General features: G+C 37.7%; 1 long non-coding RNA gene across 5 annotated transcripts in view; it reads left to right on the plus strand.

Moving 5' to 3' along the window:
- Positions 1-28: 28 nt before the first annotated feature.
- LOC143665423 (uncharacterized) overlaps positions 29-20,409 on the plus strand; it is a 125,330-nt gene continuing 104,949 nt past the window's right edge. For 4 of the 5 annotated variants that reach the window (XR_013166952.1, XR_013166953.1, XR_013166955.1 and 1 more), the window contains exon 1: positions 29-145. This is a non-coding gene — a long non-coding RNA (uncharacterized LOC143665423). Of the gene's footprint in view, positions 146-4,001; positions 4,377-4,679; positions 5,695-20,409 lie in introns of those variants that run through there. The other variant, XR_013166956.1, reaches the window with a different exon arrangement.

The following is a 20,409-nucleotide window of genomic DNA, read 5'->3' on the forward strand; positions in this document are numbered from 1 at the left end:
AGGAGGTTACCACGTGACAGAGGAGGAGGTTACCACGTGACAGAGGAGGTTACCACGTGACAGAGGATTGCATCCAGAACTCTACAGAAGTGGGAAAAAGCTTGGCTGTTGATGCCTTGGCTTTGGACCTCCAGCCTCCTAAACTGTAAGTCAATCAATTCCTGCTTAAGCTGACCAGCGTGGTATTTGTAGAGAAGGCTGGCAAAGAAAGACAGCTTTATTCCATCAAATGGATATCCAAAGGTTGTTAACTATTTGCCCACTGAAGAACATTTGAATTGTTTCTAGTTTGGGGCTCTTACAAATAAAGCTGCTATAAACATTCGTGTACAGTTTTTTGCATGAGCCTAAGTTTTCATTTCTCGAGGATAAATGCCCTGGAGTGCTATAGCTGGGTCCTACCAGCAATGTATAAGTAATCCAGTTTCTCCACATCCTCACCACCATTTGGTGCTATCAGCACTTTTCATTTCCATTGAGACTTTAAGTTTTGCATTTCCTTAATGGCTGGTAATGCTGATCATATCTTCAAAATGTGTTTATTTTCCCTTTGCAGTTTTTCATAAAGTGTCTGTTAAAGTCATTTGCCCATTTTCTCATTGAATTATTGTTTTCTTACTACTGAATATAGAGGGTTCTTTATATATTTCTTAGATTTTTTGTCTGATGTGTAATTTACAAATATTTTCTCCCAGTTGGTGGCTTATTCTTTTAGTCTGTTCACATAGTCATTTACAGAGTGAAACTTTGTAATTTTGATGAAGTCCAAGTTATCAATATTTTTCCCTTATGGATAATGCTTCTGGTGTCACATGTAAGAATTCTTTGCCTAATCTTAGGTAACAAAATTTTCCTCCTATGTTCTCTTTTAAAAGTTTTATAGTTTTAGTTTCAAATTTAGATTTATTATCTGTTATGGGTTAATTTTTATATGATTATGAAGTTTAGGTTAGGTTCATTTTTATCAGTGAATGTCCAGTTGTTCCAGCACCATTTGTTGAAAAACAATCCTTCATCTACTGAATTACTTTTGTACTCTTGACACCCATCAGTTAGATATATTTGTATAGGTCTATTTCTGTGTTCTCAGTTCTGTTCCACTGATCTATACATGTCTATTTCTCTGCAAATGCCATGCTATTTTGACTACTACAGCTGTATAGTAAACCTAAAAACTGGTAGTGTAGTGATTCCTCCCACTTTACTTTTCTTTTCAAAAATTTTTTAACTATTATAATTCCTTTGCCTTTCCATAAAAATTTTAAGATGTGTTTGACTAACACATCTTTAATCCTAACTTTTGTCCTAAGCAGACTTGCCAGATTTTATACATATAAAATACAGTATGATCAGTTAAGTTTGAGTTTCAGATAAAAGGAAAATGATTTTTTTATTATATGTTCCAAATATTGTATGGGGCATACTTATTCTAAACATGGATTTTTGTTTCATTGAAATTCAACTTTTAGCTGAGCATCTTGTATTTTATCTAGCAATCCTACCCCAGAGCCCCAGGAGAAAGGAAATCTTTTTTACCTGGTTGTCACACAGATGCCTTAAATTAATGCATTGAGCTTATTATTTCCACCTTTACATTTACACTTCTTTTTGAATTCCTTATCTCAGTTTTGCCCATACCACCTACCTGGGAGCCTGAGCTTCAAGCTGAGAGCAACCCTCAACTGCTTCCTCTTTCATGTCACATCTCATCAGTCAGCAAGTCTTTTGTGCTATTGAAACCTCTCTTAGACGTATCCTTTTCCCTGGATATTCTTGTTGTCCATTAACTGGCTCTCATCATCTGTCTCAGGAATGCTTCCCCATTTTTCAGTCCTCCCTCTATATTATTAAGAGTTCTATCATGTAGTTTCTGTCCTAGAATCTTCGGTCTATATTTCTGTCTCCAATTCTCTTCCCTATTTTTCATTTACCCCTTTGTTCTAGTTTGCAAGCTGCTGGAATGTGATATACCAGAAACGGGGTGGCTTTTTAAAAAGGGGAATTTATTAAGTTGCAAGTTTACCTTCTAAGGCCATGAAAATGTCCAAATTAAGGCAAGACTATAAAATGTCCAATCTAAGGTATCCAGGGATAAAGAAGGCCAATGAAGTTCAGAGTTTCTCTCTCAGCTGGAAAGGCACGTGGCAATGTCTGCTGACTTTGTCTTTGAGTTCTCCGATGGTTCGCCCGGGGCTCTCTCTGTTCTGGTTGCTCTGTTGGTTCTGGTGGCTCTCAAACTTCTTCCAAAATGGTTCCCTCTTAAAGGGCTCCAGTAAGCAACCCCACCTTAAGTTGGTGGAGACACATCTCCATGGAAACCATCTAACCAAAATTTACCAGCCACAATTGGGTGGGTCACATCTCCATGGAAACAATGAAAAGATTCCACCCAGCAATATTGAATGAGGATTAAAAGACATGGCTTTTGTAGGGTACATAATAGCTTTAAACCAGCATACTCTTCAAGAGTTCCTCTTTTTGGTTGTGCCATGAGGGCAGGCACGTTTATGCTGGTGAATCAAGATTAAGGGCAGGGTCTAGATGTTCTAGAAGAAGGCTGGTTCTGCCATGACCTATCTCTGGGGTTTGGAGTTTATTAGCCCTGACACAGGGGGACAGTTTGGGAACAATGGATGAATAGTAAATGTGAATACCTATAAAGTGGGGAGTCTGTGGACAAGGGATCACACTACAGCTTAAATGGAGGTCTGGTTCAACAAGAGTGTTGCTGGAGCACAGATGGGCATGACTCATAATTTGTCGCGTCTCTGTTCAACAGCAGCTCTGTGGCAATGATGGAGGCAAAAGGTAGCTGAAAAGTGGAGCTCAGGCGGGCCGCGGTGGCTCAGCGGGCAAAGTGCTTACCTGCTATGCCGGAGGACCTCGGTTCGATTCCCGGCCCCAGCCCATGTAACAAAAAACGGAAAAACAAAATACAATAAAACAAGAAAATGTTTAAAGATGTTTCCCTTTCTTCCTTCCTTCCTTCCTTCTATCCTTCCTTCCTTCTCTCTGTCTTTCCTTTAAAAAAAAAAAAAAAAAAAAAAAAAAAAAAAGTGGAGCTCACAAGGTAATGCATCGTATTGCACTTGTTCTCTTTTCCTTGTGAGCTTTCTTTTATACAGCATGTGCTGGATTTTCTTTTTGGTCACTGCTTCAATAAATCATTTAATGTTTCCTGCTTCCTTAAAGTATCTCTTCCACCCTAACCACAATGCCATGGTGTCAACAGATTCACTAATCTACTTCTATAAACATTTGGCCATGAGGTCTATGATTTCAAGGTTGCATTTCACATGCTAATCATACTGAACACTCTTTGCTTCTATGTCTGAGCCCAGCAGAGGCCCCAGCTGAACAGTCTTGCCATGACTGTAGGTGGCCTCCCATCAACAGTTACATCTTTCCAGGTCACTCATGACCTTCTGTGATTGTTTTGCTCGTTTATTTGCTTGAAGGAAGTTGTTTGCCTTCATGCTTGTTTGGGATAGGCAGGTACTACATCTGGTCAGAATTGTCTCTCCTAAAATAACAAACCTCCTTTGCTATATATTTTTCAATTTTCCCCCTTGAATCTTCCAACTTTGTCATATTTTAAGGCCACCAGATGAAGACCAATACCTGCACACGTCAAAATCCCACTGAAAATAGGGGAAAAACATAGTATGTTTAAATTTCTCTCTTATTTTCCCTGTTTTCTTCCAACTTGTTTGTATTAGGCTTTCTAGCTGCCTTGTCTTTGTATCTAGGACTAAGGTTTACCTGGGGATACCAGGAAGTGGTCATGACAATGCAGAGAAGTATTTTCATGTGGGCTGCAGAGTTTCTTGGGAAAGATAATCCATTCAGAACTATCTGGGAAAACCTGCTAAGTGATTGTGTGGCCTGACTGCTAAGGAAGTCAAGGACGCACCCGGAGACCATCACCTAGCTTTTTTGGGGGAGAGGGGGCAACAGTTTTCTATTGTGTGCAGATGTTTTAATGAGTTTCCATTCCACAGCTCAGGGAAGATGTTAATCTAATGGAATGAGCTGAGTGTACCTTAAACCTTAAACGGGGAAGAAGCAGCCACAGTAACTTCAGGGAACTCTCCATGGCAGTCTCCCCTCCTCCTGAGTTGCATCAATATCAGGACCTTTGGGCAGCACAGATTGGTCTCTCCTCTCTGACGGGAAGCGGGGCATCAACTGCCAACCCTGACCCAAGCAGATGGCCTGGGTCAGCTGCCACGATGGATTCCCTCCCCCGACTTTTTTGGACCCTTTGTTCTGAAAGTTTCTGTAGGACAGGCCTGTGTTCCCACGATTCACCATCCAGTAACTTGTTCTATACTGGCAAAGGCCTAGTTGAAGACAAGAGCTGCAGAGACTCCAAGGTGAGAAAATATCCTGAAGGAGAAGGTTCTGGTCACAGTGAGCTTGACCCAGTAACTTATGGGTTCTTTCGTGGAAGCAAGAACTGGGCACAAATACTGCATTGTTGCTGTTACATTAATCTGCCTTCCTGCCCACTGCAGGGAAGGATGTTCAGGTTCTAGGGAAAGAAATAGGCTTTCAGTAAAAAATAAGGTATGTTTTGCTGCATGCTTAAATATATAGAAGACCAAGCTCTGCTTGGGGTGCCCTCTAACAGGTTAAGATGTAAACCCTGGCAGACATTCATTCTTATTTCATTCCAGAAATTCCTGCAGCTCCAGCATTCCCAGTGCTCTGGTTGGCCACTAGGGAGAAACATTGTGACCGGAGGAACTGCTGGAGAAAGAACAATTGCTGAGAAAGGAGCTGGGGAAGGTGTGGAATCCATTGGAGCAACTGAAAAGAAAGTCAGGAACCTGGAAAACAACAACGGGCCAGGAAAACTGCCTTCTTTACCCAACGAACTAGCTGTAGCCACTGCCAAGACACCTGAGTTGGCTCTTCTGTGGCATGGCTGCATGGAGAGATTTGTTCTTAAGCGGGTGTGAAACACCTCAGCAGATCTCCCAGGGATTCTTGGAGAAACAGAATCACAGCCAGTGAAACACCAGTGGGCTTTTAGGTTGACACTTAAATGTTACCAAGTTCAGTCAGTCTGGTCAGTAGGGATATTTAGAGACATTATGAGTTACATTTGAGAAAATAATAGTTTGAGGCCCAGAGAGAGGTAATCATTCTGGCAGGACTCACATGAGGTTTTAAACCTTAGGGCAACATGTGGTAAACGTTCCATATGCATAATACAAAACACAAAGTTTAGTCTTCATTAAATCACTAAATCAAATTTGACAGCTTAGGCCATCATTCCCTTGCACATTCCTCTGGAATGAGAATCCATAGATTTGGTATGTGTGTTGCCCAGTTCTCAGTGAGAAATCCCAGGGGAAAAGACATCTAACCCAAAAGGAAAAGGCCTGCTTGCGGTCTTCTCTTGCAGACTTGTGTGTACACACTCACTCACACACGTAGCCTACCTTTCCTATCCTGATTATCCAGTCAAAAATGTACTTAAACAGTGTGTTTGCTTTCCTGTCGGATATTAAAACATATAACTAGAGTAAGTTAAATGATGTAATCCTGGCTGGAGAATTAGATAATCAGATTTATGAAATAGAAAGGCCAGCAATAGATTCAAGTCACACAAGAATTGGATAGAATTTCAAAACAAATGGGGAAGAAAATTGGATGACATTAGCAAAATTAAAAAAAATATATCAAGCTGGACTCTTTCAGCCAAGATAAATTCCAGATGACTCAAATATTTTAAAAGTAGTAAAATAAAAATAAAATTGCAAAAATGATAGAAAAAGCATGAAACAATTTAAAAATATATTTTTAAATTTTATACAAAATCCTGAAGCCATGAAATAAAATATTGGTATAAGTTCAACTAAAATAAAAAATCCTGCAGGGTCTTCCCCTATGCACACATAAAGATAGTTAAAAGGGGGAAAAGGGGAAAATGTTTGAAACTCATATTGCAGGCAAAGGGAAAATTTTGTTAATGTTAATAGGTCTTTTAAAATCCAAAAGAGAAATACCAATACTTAACAGAAAAATTGGCAAAGATTAAGAACAAGAAAGGGAGTATAAATATTTCTAAAACCTGTAAGTATATAAAACCTTATTTATGGTAAGAGAAATGCAAATTAAAACTGCAAATGAGACAATTCTCTATACAACAGATTTTCAGTTTGTTGACCCAATATTGAAATAGGTGTAGACAAACAAGTTCTTATATATGTCAGCTCAGCAGTTTGATGGTATCTATCAAAATATAAAATGCACAAGTACTTTTAAATAGCCACGTCTTTTCTATATAGAAATATAGTTTCAATCACAAAGGCAAGAGATGACTTACGTGCAGTAACAGTCATTGTAGTGATGTCGATAATAACAGATTGAAAGCAATTTAAATACATTCAGTAAGATACTGGGTAAAATTGTTATTTTTGCATTGTGGAATACTATGTAACAACTTAAAAGAATGAGTCAGCTGTAATAAATCTCCAAGATATTGTTAAAGGGAAAAAAACAAGGTTAAGAACGGTGTGCATAGTATGCTGTCATTTATACATATATTTGTTTCCTATATGCAAATAATTAATTCTATGTATTCAAAAAGCCACAATATCTTAGGCAGGGCAGCTAAGAAACTTGTTTCTGACAGATAAAATGGGTGACTGAGGGACAGTGGGAGACATGAGAATTCCTTTTTACTGGATGCCTTCTTGCACTTTTTAAAGTTTGTCCTTCATACATGGATTAACGATTCTAAAAATGATTACCTTAATAAAGAGGATTTTAATCCCCAATTTAAATAGCTGAATGATAGCTCAGAATCTCTGCCATATAAGCACCCTAGTACCTTCTCTCTCAGGTATTTTCCTTAGTAGTAGCAATCATAGTGTTTTCCTCAGTACTAGCAAACAACAGCCAGCTGCCCTTTCTCTTCTTGCCTTAAGGAGCATCTGCCCAAGATGTGAGTGTGGGTGTTTTTCTTTTGCTATTTTCTTTCCAAATGGAGCAGAATCCTAAGAGAAGAGCCTATACTTGGAAATGTTAAGGTCATGCAACTAGAACAAAGTGTGTTAATCTTTGCACTATTGACATTTTGGGCCAGATGGTTCTTTGTTGTGAAGGGCTGGCCTGTCCAATGTAGAATGTTTAGCACCATTCCTGGTCTCTACTCATAAGATGTCTGCAAAAATCGATCTTCTCAGGAGTGACAACCAAGGGACACCACCCTCCTCAAGCTGTGACAATCCAAAGTGTCAAATGTTCCCTGGGGCTCTCCACCCTTGCCTTCCCCCAGGTTGAGAACCACTGCATCAGAGAGTCAATAAGCATTTATTTAGTTACTGTGTATTGCAAGTTTCTGAGCAAGTCAGTGGGAAACCTGCTGTTCGCACCCAGTCCTTTATTTTTTTAAATGTATGAAGACTCAACGTAAGGTAGCTTGGCACTGAGTGGACATTTGTTTATCTTTTGATAGAAATAGACACTCTCCTAAGTACTTAATCCTCAAACAAATAGATATTTGATTTTTAGTGAAAAAATAATCGTATTTCCCCAGGAAAAATTCACCACCATATTTTTGAAGTTGTTGAAAGTAATGATTTTACTTGACAACATACATCAAACTACTATGCCAAGTTTGAGAAAACTAGGATGTTTGTTTAATAAAGGACCAATGTTATTTAAGTATTTAAACATTTTTGCCTTAAAATAAAGGTAATTTCTTTTAAAACATCACATAAATGTAGTCTTCTAGAGAACATTAATTTATAATTAAAACATAATTCTGTTTTTAAAAAAGCTTGACAAAAATAAGCTGCTCAGTGAGTTTCCAGTAAGATGACATTTTAAAGAAAATAAGAGCTAATTTTGATAATGAAAGAAAACTTTGAGTTCTTTACGAGTAAAGTTCTATGGCAATTCCAATCCTTTTACTCTTATGAACTCTTATATTGGTGAATCTGAACTCTTATGTTGATGGATTTCACCATTATTTTATGTTGCCTATCAAATTTCAACTATACATATTATTAGGACTCTCTAGTTGATATCATTTCCACGTAGAAAAATTACAGAGATCTTTCTCCAAATTATGGCTAATGGTATAAGGGGAGAAGGATATCAATAAATGGAAAGTGGAATATGCTTGGCAACAGACGGTTTGATAGACATCATTTTTAGTGTAACAAAGTTATTTTCTTAATTTATACACACACACGTTAAAAGGCATTTTATCAGGGCGGAGTAGATAGTCCAATAAATTTCATTGTTTGTCTTGCAAATGGTTGTGATACATATTGGTGACTGTATGTTTATTTAAGTTTTGAAGTTTATCTGTAGAATACTGAAAATTCACTCTATAACAAAACATTTAGAGACAAAGTTAGTTGTGGTATGCTGTGAATTTTCAGCCGTAGGGAAAAAGTAATGGGTCAAAGTTCCCTTGTGGTATTTTAAACAGCAAGAAAAATAAATCTTCTCATTCTCTGGTAGTCATCATCTTTCCAACTTGGCTAAGCTTTAACTGTAAAAACATAGCTGTAGGCTTTTGAATTTTTTTAAATACTGCTTAAGTTAGTATTTTTTTAGCACCTACCGAATAGTCCTCCAATCTAGCTATTTCTGACTGTTTCCAGCCCCTCTACCCTGGCCGCAGCCACCATCACCCAGACTACTGTTCTTCCCTCTCAACTGGCCTCCCAGCTTCCACTCTTTTCCTCCACTGTCTGCATCCAGACTATAGCTAGAGGCATCTTGTAGAAACCTAATTCAGATCATGTCATTTTCCTGTTGAACTTCCTTCAATGATTTGTCATTGGACAAAGGATAAAATGCCACCTTCTTTACAACCTATAGATGGCTTTATGTGATGAAGTACCAGCTTACTTCTCCGTCTTTATCTCCTACAATTCCCCTTTGGCTGGCCTTCAACAGTCCTGGATACTTTTCCTGTTCCACAAGTATATCAAACTCTTTCCCAACTTTGAGTCTTTATGTTCGTTGGTCCATCTGCCTGGAATCCCTTTTCCAGTTACCCCATGCTGGCTCCTCCTTTTCCTCAGAGGCATCTTAGAGGTCTTTCCTATCCACTTACTGTCTCAAATAGCAGATAATCCTATTTTACCACTCCATTCCAGGTACCTTTATTCCTACATTTTATATTGCTTCTCTCTTTTGCCTGTCTTCTTCTACTGTGTATAGACACCCTGAGAATGGGCACCTAGTCTCTCTTAGCCTTGATGGCTGAACAAAGGTTTTTTTTTTAATGCATGAATGAATGATAAGAGATAAAAATGTGGTTACAATAAGCTGGTGGATTTTACTGATTAATTGCTTTTACCTAAAGTGATAAATCTACTAGGAAGCTTAAGAATCTCATTTTCTACCCAAAGCTTGCCTGTTGGACATGTGCACTGCTCACTTACGCCCATAGCACAGCCTTTGTACTCATCGCCTCCACCACACTCTGCTGATTTTTCTGTTGGACACTGGACAGTCCCTAAGAACAGAAGCCTCCCCTCTGCTTCCATGTTACAGCTTCTTGTTCAATACGACATTTAATACCGTTTGATATTTTTATTTGCATGTATCTTAGTACCTATCTTTCAGAAAGTTTATGCGCCTAACTTTAGAACTGCTTGTCATCTCTTTGGAAAAGTAATAATTTGACTCTTGTAACATGTGGTGTAAGACATCTTTTTTACATTTTTTCAAATAAATTATTTTCACATCATTGCACAAATAAAATACATGTATTTTTGTCTTACTTTGGAAATATGTTTCTTCCGAGACTGATTTAAGGTTATTCTTTGAATCTTAAACTAAGGTCTTGGAATGTACATATTTTAGATCGTTAAGTTTAGTTATTAATTTGGAAGAGTATATTTCTTATTAAATTTGAAAGAAATATAATTGCTACTTCTTTGCTTATGGTCTCGTTTTAAAACTTTAGAAAAGGATATAATAGTAATATGTAATAGTATCTTATATATAGCAATAGTATATAATAGTATCTTGTATCTCTACAATAATATTTGACTTTCTAAGTGACTTTCTATATACTGACTCATTTGAGGTGATTCTATGAAGAACGTACAATATAGGTCCTGCACAATAACTATTAATTATCCAGGCTAACATATTAAATCATTTAAGGAAAACACTCTAACTTTCACCTATTTAATGAAAATAACCTATTCATTGCATTCTTATTTATCTTTGTGGTTTTGTTAGCAGTTGTTATTTTCAATTCATGACATGTTCATCACAAGTTCTAGCACACTTTTTGACAATTGTCTCTTCATTTCTTTGGAAAATCTGAAAGTCAACTGCTCCCCCCCTCCACCTGAAGAGATAAGGTTCTACCCTACATGCTGAATTCAAATTGATTAATTGCAAGTTAATGAGAAGAAACCGGAAACTAGTAAGTCATTGGTACGGAAGGAGTTATATTATTCAAAACCACTTAATTCTGATTTCATTTGGTTTGATATAAACCAAAGGATATAGAATGAGGAAATGTACAAAGAATACCCAAATGAGAACAAAGGCTATTACTTAGAACTTGCTTGTGCAAGAGAGTCGGCCACCACCACTTGCTTTTGGCAGAGACTTAAGGCAGACAAGGGAGTGGGAATACTTTTTTTTTTTTTTTTTTTTAAAGGAAAGACAGAGAGAAGGAAGGAAGGATAGAAGGAAGGAAGGAAGGAAGAAAGGGAAACATTTTTAAACATTTTCTTGTTTTTATTGTATTCTGTTTCTCCGTTTTTGTTACATGGGCTGGGGCCGGGAATCGAACCGAGGTCCTCCGGCACGGCAGGCAAGCACTTTGCCCGCTGAGCCACCGCGGCCCGCCCTGGGAATACTTTTTAGTGGAAAAAAGGGAAGGCTCCAAGTATGCCTGACCAGAGGTTGCTGCCATCGGAAACTGGAAGCAGGTTAATGAGAAGCTTACTGTAATTGGTCAGGGATGTATATTTGGTTTTCACTGATTGGTCCTAAACTGGAAGTGAGAGCAACAATTAAGGATGCTGACAGTTATTGATTGAGCCCTGGCTATTTTGGGTTGATAGTTACAGGGATGTAGTTTGACTTCCTGCGATGCTTACTGTAGTTAGTGGCCAGCTCCTGGACTAGTTATTGCAGTGAGCCGGCAAGAGTTTCCTGGTTTCCTGGTCATGATAAGACTTGAATATTCAGTCTCTTAAGGATCACACCATCTGTCTTAGTTTAAAAGTCATTGTTGTGGTTACCTTTTCGCCTCTTGAAGAAACACACCTAAAATATTTTATGAACAATAAGAAATAGAGCCAACTTTAATTTTTCAAGAAAGCATCTTGTCACTAATTGTTAAGAACCAAATCAAATCAGATTACTTTTGTCCCTTTGGTTCCTAGTGCATCATGCTTGCACAGTCTGAATTCTGGGCTTCAATACCAGGAAGCCAGAAGAAGCTCCTCAGGTGTTGTGTAAGTACAGCAATAGCTAGAAGCAGTACAGGGAAGGGAGAGCATGCTGGATGTTCTTGGATTTGAGATAATGTATGCTAGGAATATTATTTTCCATTGACTATGTTTATTTTTTAATAGATGCCTTCTTGAAAGATAAATATGTATATGTATATATTTTAATCAATAATGAATGGTATTTGAAAAAATTTAACCTTAGGTGGGTTATAATAAATAACCCAAGAAGCCAAATACAAATCAAGTTTGATTCAAATTCAAACTTTAGAATCTAATAAATAAACAAACAACAAAATTCAACGTGGTATACAGAAGTCATTCATCATGGCACCTAAAATTTTGTAAAGCTTGAAATTCAGATCAATAGTAATCTAGAGAAAATAGTTTACCCCAAAATGAAATTTACCCCCAGAGCTATAACGTACCTACTTTTCAAAATATATGCAAATGAATTCCAGTCTTTAGAAAAGCATTTCATGTGAAAATTGCTTTTGAAATAGTAGACTAGTTTCGCATTTCAAATAAGAATATAATGTACGACCAAAGGTGTTGATTTGTTTAATCTATTGTAAACTATAAGTTTTACTAATGAAGAAGACTACTTTGATAACACGCTCCATTAAACTCCATTTTCAAATGTGTAGTTAATTCTCATGACCATTAGTATAACAGTATCAGGTATATGTTTGTTTGTTTCTTTCTCTTTTAATAATTGAACCATCCCAAAATGATTTCTGAATTAATTGGCAGTGCAGAGGCTGGGTAAGCAAATAGGGCTGCTTGTATGTTCTTTGCAATACCCAGTGGCAGCCTCATCCATTAGTGTAAGTTTTATTGAAGGGAGATGTATTGGCTAAGATATCAGACTGTTTCTAAAAAGAGGCATTATAAAACCTTTTGTCATCCACCTTCACCATCTGTAGAGAGCAGTCCCTTGGTTTTCAAAATATCATCTGTAAAACCTGGACTTGTTAAATTTAGGTGAGATTAAATAATGTTTCATCAGATTGCCAGCTTTTTCTTTTCTTTTCAGTTTAGTTAATGAAGGAGAGTCTCCTCGCATTGAATATGCTCATTACATACAAATTAGAGTTAAAACAGTGGCTTTCCACCCCCAGGAATTAAGTGCTAATGAACAGAAAAAAGGTCGCCAATGAAAAATAACTCAGGAGGGTTACATCTCCTCACCTGCTTGGAGCACTTAGGAAAAGGCTCTAATATTAATGCCTCTTGTCAGAAAACGCTTACAACCTCTACTAAATCATTTACTCCATCAACAGCGCTGTAGTTAGAAAAAGGCTCACGATGAATTCTGAATTCTCTACATGTAGAGCATGCCACATACCATTATCTGATATCCTTGAATTAGGTATGCGTGGTCTTGGGGCAGTAGAGGATAGGTCGATGCAGCCAGCTGTCTCCTTTAGTAACAATTGCTGTACGTTAAAGACTAACAGCCAGACAATAAATAACATTTTCAAATCTGCATCAAGACTTTGAATAGGAGAGAAATGAATAATGATTTTCTCGCTGTCAAATTGAACTAAAGCAAAAGGTCAAACCTTTCAGCAAAGGAAGCACAGCCATACAATCCAGTTAATCAGAGACAAAAGTGTGTGTGTGTAAACCTGTAAGCAGGATAATTAACAGGTCTATTTGCTTTTAGTATGTACCATTGTGTCATTTTATTTTTGCAACCTCCATTTCCTTTCATGTCTGTGGCTCACTCCTACTCTCTTTAAAGGAGGTGAGAGGTTAACAGATTAAATCCAGTTTAAAATGAGTGGTTGAGAATAATTTATATCATATTTTTTGTGTTGTATTTTAATAAATCAAGAGCATCTTTTCAAGTCACACAAGGTCTTTGTGTGTGGATTGCATTGAGATAGAATTTATTTTATAAGTATAATAAAATATGTAAGAGCTTATTTGCATATCTCTATGAGAACATAAATACCTCTGATATTGACTCAGTTTAGTAGAAAAGCGATATGCAAGAAGAAGCAATGTTCTTAAATTAAAAGAAAGAAAGAAAGAAAGAAAGAATAAATTGGTCTGTGAAAAACCTGCTGTGAGATTTTAATTTTCTTCCTTCCTACGGCTCTGGAAATATCACCTACATCAAAAGATTGAAGTCATATTAATTTTTCTTGTATGAGAGAGAAGAACCTAATAGATCATAGCTTATCTGAAAATAGTTTTTATTTTGTTATTTTGCTTGTGTGAATGTGTGTTTGTCCAAATTATACCCTAATTAGCTGTGGTTACATCTCAGCTACTAAAACGTATTCTGTTAAATTGCAGTCAAAGAAACATAGTATCTTTACCATTTGCTTTCTCAACTTCTTCTGTCCCTGTACTTCTGTGTGAAAATGTAAGAACACTCCACCCACACTCTCCTTTTGGGAATGTATTTCACAGTGGTGATACAAATATCATTGTGTTCTCTGGCAAGTAATTCACCAGTGGCTCATTTCCATCAGCTTTTATTTCACAGCAATTGTAAAATAAACCACTCGTAGCACATGCTGTTAATGTCCAGTCCCTGGGGTGTAACTGATGTTCCATGGCATGGATCATGTGCTAGCTTAAGTGTGCATTAAAAAGGTAGAAATTAATAGTGCTACCACTGATTCAAACGTGATGGTATTCAATGGGCAGTGTCACTCCTCTAATAATATCATAGCATGTTATCTTGTTGGTTTCTTTCAGAGTCTGGTTTTAATGCAAAAATAAGCAAAAAAAAAAAAGAAAGAAAGAAAAACAGAACACACTAATGTGATGAATATTTTAGAGGCTTCTATGGTCATATGTTGAAGTTACATTTACACATTATATTCTTTTCATTTCATTTTTGACCTTCATTTTACATTTGGTGAAACATTAAAACTATTTTTGGCATTATCCTTAGATTCTGTGCTTCTGCAGAACTTAATAAAAATAATGCTAATTCTTGTGTGCATGTGTGTGTTACAGCTAGCTAGGTATTTTTAAAGTAAAAATGGTAAGTCTAGTTTTGTGTTAATTATATATGTGTGTGTATGCCTTTTAGGCATATAAATCATGTAATTGGTTTCAAAGATGGTGTTTTTATAACATGTTATGCACTGATTTTAATTGAGCTGCTTTAATTGTATTCTATTTGGCAATAATTAAAAAGTCCATCAAAATGCAATTCTTTTTCAAAGCATTCTTAACACCTTCCAGATATTGTCACTTTTATGCTGACAAACAGCCTCAAGATGAATAGATGGCACACGCTTCATCTTTCACATGAAGATGTTATCTTAGGGAATAGTTATTTGAGCACACAGGAGCGCATTTTAACTGCTTGTCAGACCCAGTTCTGGGCTAGGTGTCTTTCATTTTCATGTTACTCAAGGATTCTGACACCACTGAGTGCAATCTCTATCTGCCCCAGGTAATGTGACATGAAACGCCATCCCTTTTCTCAACTTATACCCCTGCTTCCATTCAAAGATTTATATAAGTTCCTCACTAAGTCCTTTGTTTGAAGCATATATAGTGATATGAAAAATAGCATAATCAAACAGTGGAAACCATATAAAACTGGACTTCAGGCTTAAAGCATTTAAAAAAACTTGCTTTTGCACCTTTTGCTATGTCATCACTCTTCCATTTTCTACATTTTTGCTCCAACTTTCCTTCCTAGATTCTGCCCTCCCCCCATGCCAACCTTATATACTCTCTGCTCTTTTATTCATCTTTACTGGACAAATGGAAATTCTTCAATAATTCTTTTTGGGCCTTCCTGGTTATAACCTCTTCTGGGTTCCTGGTCTCTTCTTGGGATCCCGATGTGCAGAGCGATGGTCATTGCTATTCCCTTCCACTGCTAAAGCATCATTGTGGCAGAATGCCGTAACATTTTGAAGTTATTGCCAGTGTCTTCCAAGCTTCTGAACTTGCACTTCCTTGAAACATTTCCTCTCAGACCAGGAGGCTAGAAAACTGTCCTTGAAATTTCAGAAATGCTGAGAAAAATTCTCAAGGCAAACTTCAACTTTGAGATGCAAAACAGAATTTGATGTCAGTTACCACTGTTTGATCAAACAGTAGCTTCGAGAGAGAAGGTTTTTTAATTTGCAAGAGATTGGTTTAGGGGGCTTTGGAGTTAGAGCAGCATATTCTTATCAGCCCTCAAATGGGAATGGGATAATCTATTCTGTTTTATTTGTTCGCTAGACTACTATGCAACAAGGAAAATGAATGAATTACATGCAAAAATACGGATGAAGCTCATAAGCTTCCTTTGAATGTAAAAAGCCGGACATATCAGCAAACAATGATGTTTTCATTTATATGACTTTTCTTAAAAGGCAAAATTAACCCATGATGCTGAGTCAGGATGGCAAACATAGGCTTAGGAGGATAGTGATTGTGGGGGCAAAGCACTTCTTAGGGTGCTGGATGCATCTTACTTTTTTATCTGGGTGGGAGTTAAATAGATAAAATACATTAATATATGTATATTTATGATGTGAGCCCTTTCCTGAATGTGTATTAAAGTAGTTCCAAAATTGCAATGAATGGTATGAACCCATTTAAATAAAATTATTGGTTCATGAACAGATTTTAAAAATGAGTGAGATCTAGATTTGCTGACTTGCAGGGATATCCAAATTACATTGGTAATTGAAGAAAACATGCTGCAAGAAATGTATATACTAGTCTTCTATTTTGGTAAAGCAAACAAACAAACAAATGACCCACATATGTGTGTGTTTATACATGTGTATAAACAGTAAGAAAAGTTATACACCAGATGTTGACATTGACTACAACAGCAGAGATGGGGTGAGGGCTTTGGTCCCTGTGCATGGGAATGGGGGATTGGAGATTTTTAACATCCATTGTTGTATTATGTGACTTGTTACAATAAGCAGGTGTTCATTTTATAATTTCAGAAATATCCAGAAATGACAATGCTTTACAAAGCAAAAATGAGATGAGGTCTGGCCTAAACAAAATGTATATAAGAATGTGTAGGTCCATTAGAATGAATTTTTTCCTCTTGGCAAAGATAAATGAACATCCCAAAATCTGTGATGAGGAAACAAGAGTCAAAAAAGAGGCATGAGTATAAGATCCTATAGGTCCAAGAAGCATGATCAGATATCATGATGTACCCAAATGTCACCAGCTCTCCCCAGCATTGGGATAAAATTGAAGCCACATTGGCATCAATAACTTTTGCTCTTGTCACTTACCGTTGAAGAAACTTCATGTCCCTTGAAAATAACTCAAGTATTTCTGGGGGCCCCGAATTTGCCTCATTGGAACTCACATACCGATTAGCCAGGTGGACACAACTCCAACATTCACAAAAATCCCTTCTGGAAAACGTTCCTTCAACTCTGCCCCTACCTTCCCTCTCCAACTCAAACACATGCAAAGTCCTTGCAGTGACATCCCTTTTCTGTGCGTCTTCTCTGTGGTTTCCCCATCAGGGCTTGTGGTTCTGGAATAGAAAAACACATAGAAGAGAATAAAAATAAAAGTCCCCCTGCCTAGCAACACATGTAAATAAATGCCCTTGAGGGATAACCAACCACCGTGTGTATAATCAGCCAAACTGACTACAAGTCTGGGCTCAAGCATGCCTGTGCCTCTGCAGAGATGTTATGGGATGTGCTGTGGGAGACTTAAGTCCATTGGAAGAAGCTGCCGGGTCATTATCTTTGTGACTTGGCTTACGTACAATTAGAGCTATTTGCACATTTTCTTTTGACCTTGATATTTTGGTAGCAATCATGCTCACAGTCTATAGTGGGAAGCTGTTTTTCAGTTTCTCCACGTGCAATACAGTACATCTTAGAGTCTGTGGTATCGTAATTCCCCCTAGACTTTGTTCATAGTTCCTTTAGGACTATCCTCAGCCCAATCACTTGGCAATGTTGCTTCTTAATTTTTCTCATCCCAGAAACACTTTGTTCCTTGTTTATTAATTCATTAAATTAATTAGTTTTTTTCCTCCCTAAGATAATGTTGTTCAAACATGCCGTTAGTTCTCAATTTCCTGTTCATCCTCTTTGAGCTAACATCATCAAAATGTGGAGCCCGATGAAGGCTTCTTTTTGACCCACCCCAGTCATTGCACCTACTTGGTTTAGCCCCTTCTGAGTTAGGGAATGGAACATGTCTTGACCACCCCCTGTTGCATGCATACCAGTTACCCCACAGGAGAAGTGTTAGCAGTGGACCAGCCCACTACCTTGCAATTTCTCATTAACCCAGACGTGCCACCTCTTGACTGTGAGCACTTGGAAGGCAGGGCTTAAGTTTTACCAGTTTTGAATCTCCAGGTCCCAGAGCAATGCTCAAAACATTGGGCATAATAGATGCAGGATTGATTCATTCAGTACCATTATGCCTTTAAGATTGTGCTGAATTTTGGGAAATAAAGGTGAATAAGGCAAGAGTGAGTAACCTCAAGATACTCCTAGGCTGGTAAGGATAAAAGACAAGCTAGCAGTTATAATTTCATAGGAAAAGTGTGCTATTGGAGATATGTCAGATTACTAGGGGAGCAAATATAAGGGAATGATTAGTTCTGCCTAAGGGGGATAGGAGTATTCCTTTGAATGTTTGTAATTCTGAATACTAAATATTTGGCATCGAACCTTGGCCTCTTATCTACAGGCTGGACCCTCTGCAAAGCTCTCAATCCTTCTTTGGAAGAGGGTAACATTTTGTCACAAATCTGTAGAACTCCTTACTGATTGCCTGGCACAAACCTTCCTATTAAATAAATCAATGTCTGTGTGTGCTGCATACCCGGCATCTGGTTTGGCATATAAACCTTGGATTATTCACTTGGTTCATGCTACAACTTGATTCCTTTCACTCTGCATATGGTTTCCAGAGAAAGACAAATGAAATTTCTCAGTGTACACTTCAGTGTGGTACTGCTTCCACATCTGATGTTGTTCAAGCCCATTCTTTCTGTCCTTTGTTTTTACTGAAATTATCTGTGAGAGCATTTCTCTTAAATCTTGGCATGCCAGCTACTTTGGTGAAGCCAAAGGGCAGGAAACAGAGCTTGAACTTCACAGAATATTCTACTTGATCACAAAGCTGTTGTTACCTTTTCGGAGAACTTCCCTCTCCCTTAATATGTGAACAATTATAGTCGCTAGGCAGCTATGTAAGAAATCGCTAAGCACACATGTCCTTTTGCTTCCTTAAATAGGAAGACATTTCTTCCATTCCCAGCTTTGGCACATTCCAAAATGTCAGGAAAAAATCAGTAGACAGAGAGCTTAAGAATCCATGATTAGAAAAAAAAAAATCCATGATTAGGTTAGGTTAGCACTGCATCCTACAATGTTGTCCAGAGACCCAGATGTGTCATATTTGAGTCGCATTTTCATTATCTGCACATACTTGGCTTTGAGCAGGATTATATGAGCTGGATTAATTTTTATATGACCCTCCAGCAGTTCCATGTGGAACCATATGGGAGATATTTGGTTCTCATCAACTCCCTTTTACCCCTTCCTTCCACCCCATTGCTTTAAACAGAACTTTCATTCTCTTTAACTATCTGCAGGTTTTATTCTGTTCAGAGAGGAAAGCACTAAAATATTATGACCTCAAAGTGATGGGCTGTGAGACAGGGTCTCTCTCAAAAGCCACCTCACAGCTGTGCATCGGTCGCACAGGGTGGCAGGCAGCTGTAGGCTGTGCGGGAGGCTGTGGGTTGGCTGGTTGCAGATTGTTCTCTTTCATCTCCTTGGTAGGATACTTACAGCAAGCTTTGCTTCTCTCTTGCGGTCTGTAAGGAAGTGGAACGATCCAGTTTCCAGCCCTGTTATTACGGTAATGTTTGCTAAGCCTGAAATGCACTTTACAAAGAGGATGGAAGTTTTGTAAGGGCAGTGGTTGTAGGAGATTTTCTGAGATTTAACTTCAAGATCCAACCCTTTAGGATACTATCAAACCTTCCCTGTAAGGAATTCAGACAGTCTGTGTGATTCTTTGCTAACCACTCTGCATGGGGAGGTCAAGGGCAAATACCCACGACTTAAAGCAGGAAAGGAGCCACGGGACTGGGAGGTGGTAGAGTCAACCCAGATTTAACATACATGTTCTTAATACTTGAAATCTTTTTCTCGCATTCTCTGGCCCCTCTGTTTTGTGTCATGTACTGTCAGTGTCTCCATTCTCTGGGCAGAGAAAACACCGACCAAAAGAAGCAATGAACAAGTTATTCCTCTGTGTGCATGAGTGCCGGTAAATAGGTGCAGGTTGGTGGAAACCTGAGGTGGAGAATCTGAGCATCATTTATAATCAATTACCTGTTGCCACAAGAATTTGAAATAACCTAGCACTGGGGGCATTTTAGACTAGGTAGAGGCATAGGCTATATAAAACGAGTGGGCTTTTAATTCTATTGAACATTTGGTTGTTTAAAAACTGGTATTATGAGTAAAGCATACTTAAAATATAGCTGCCACTTAAAGGGCCTTACATAATGCGGGTGAATTTCCTTCAAAGGACAGCTTCCCTCATGATGAAGTAAAAAGACTATATGAAATTAACTGTCACTTAGTATTTTTATTTCACATTCCTGCTCAGAATATTAAGTGGCAGGTACTTTCATACAATACATTTAATCCTTCAATGAAATTTGAGGGCAGGCTAGAAAGTTCTTTTAATTTTTTTTCAAGTCCATTTCTTGTTCAGGTTTAACATTTATTCATGATGACACCTCATCCGTTGCCTTTCTATTTAAATGCTGGAGGTTAAAATTTCTTACGGAAATTCTATTTAATAGAAAGCATTATTTTGCATAATTACAATCTGGCTCAACCTCAATTCATCCAACATTTATTATAACATTTAAAGGTCTCAGAAATAACCTCTCAAGGTGCTTTTTTTCCCCCTCACTTTTTAACAAATGGAAACATTTTCAAAAGCAGTATGT

This window comes from Tamandua tetradactyla, chromosome 21 (assembly GCF_023851605.1).
Source record: "Tamandua tetradactyla isolate mTamTet1 chromosome 21, mTamTet1.pri, whole genome shotgun sequence".
NCBI classification, from domain to species: Eukaryota; Metazoa; Chordata; class Mammalia; order Pilosa; family Myrmecophagidae; genus Tamandua; species Tamandua tetradactyla.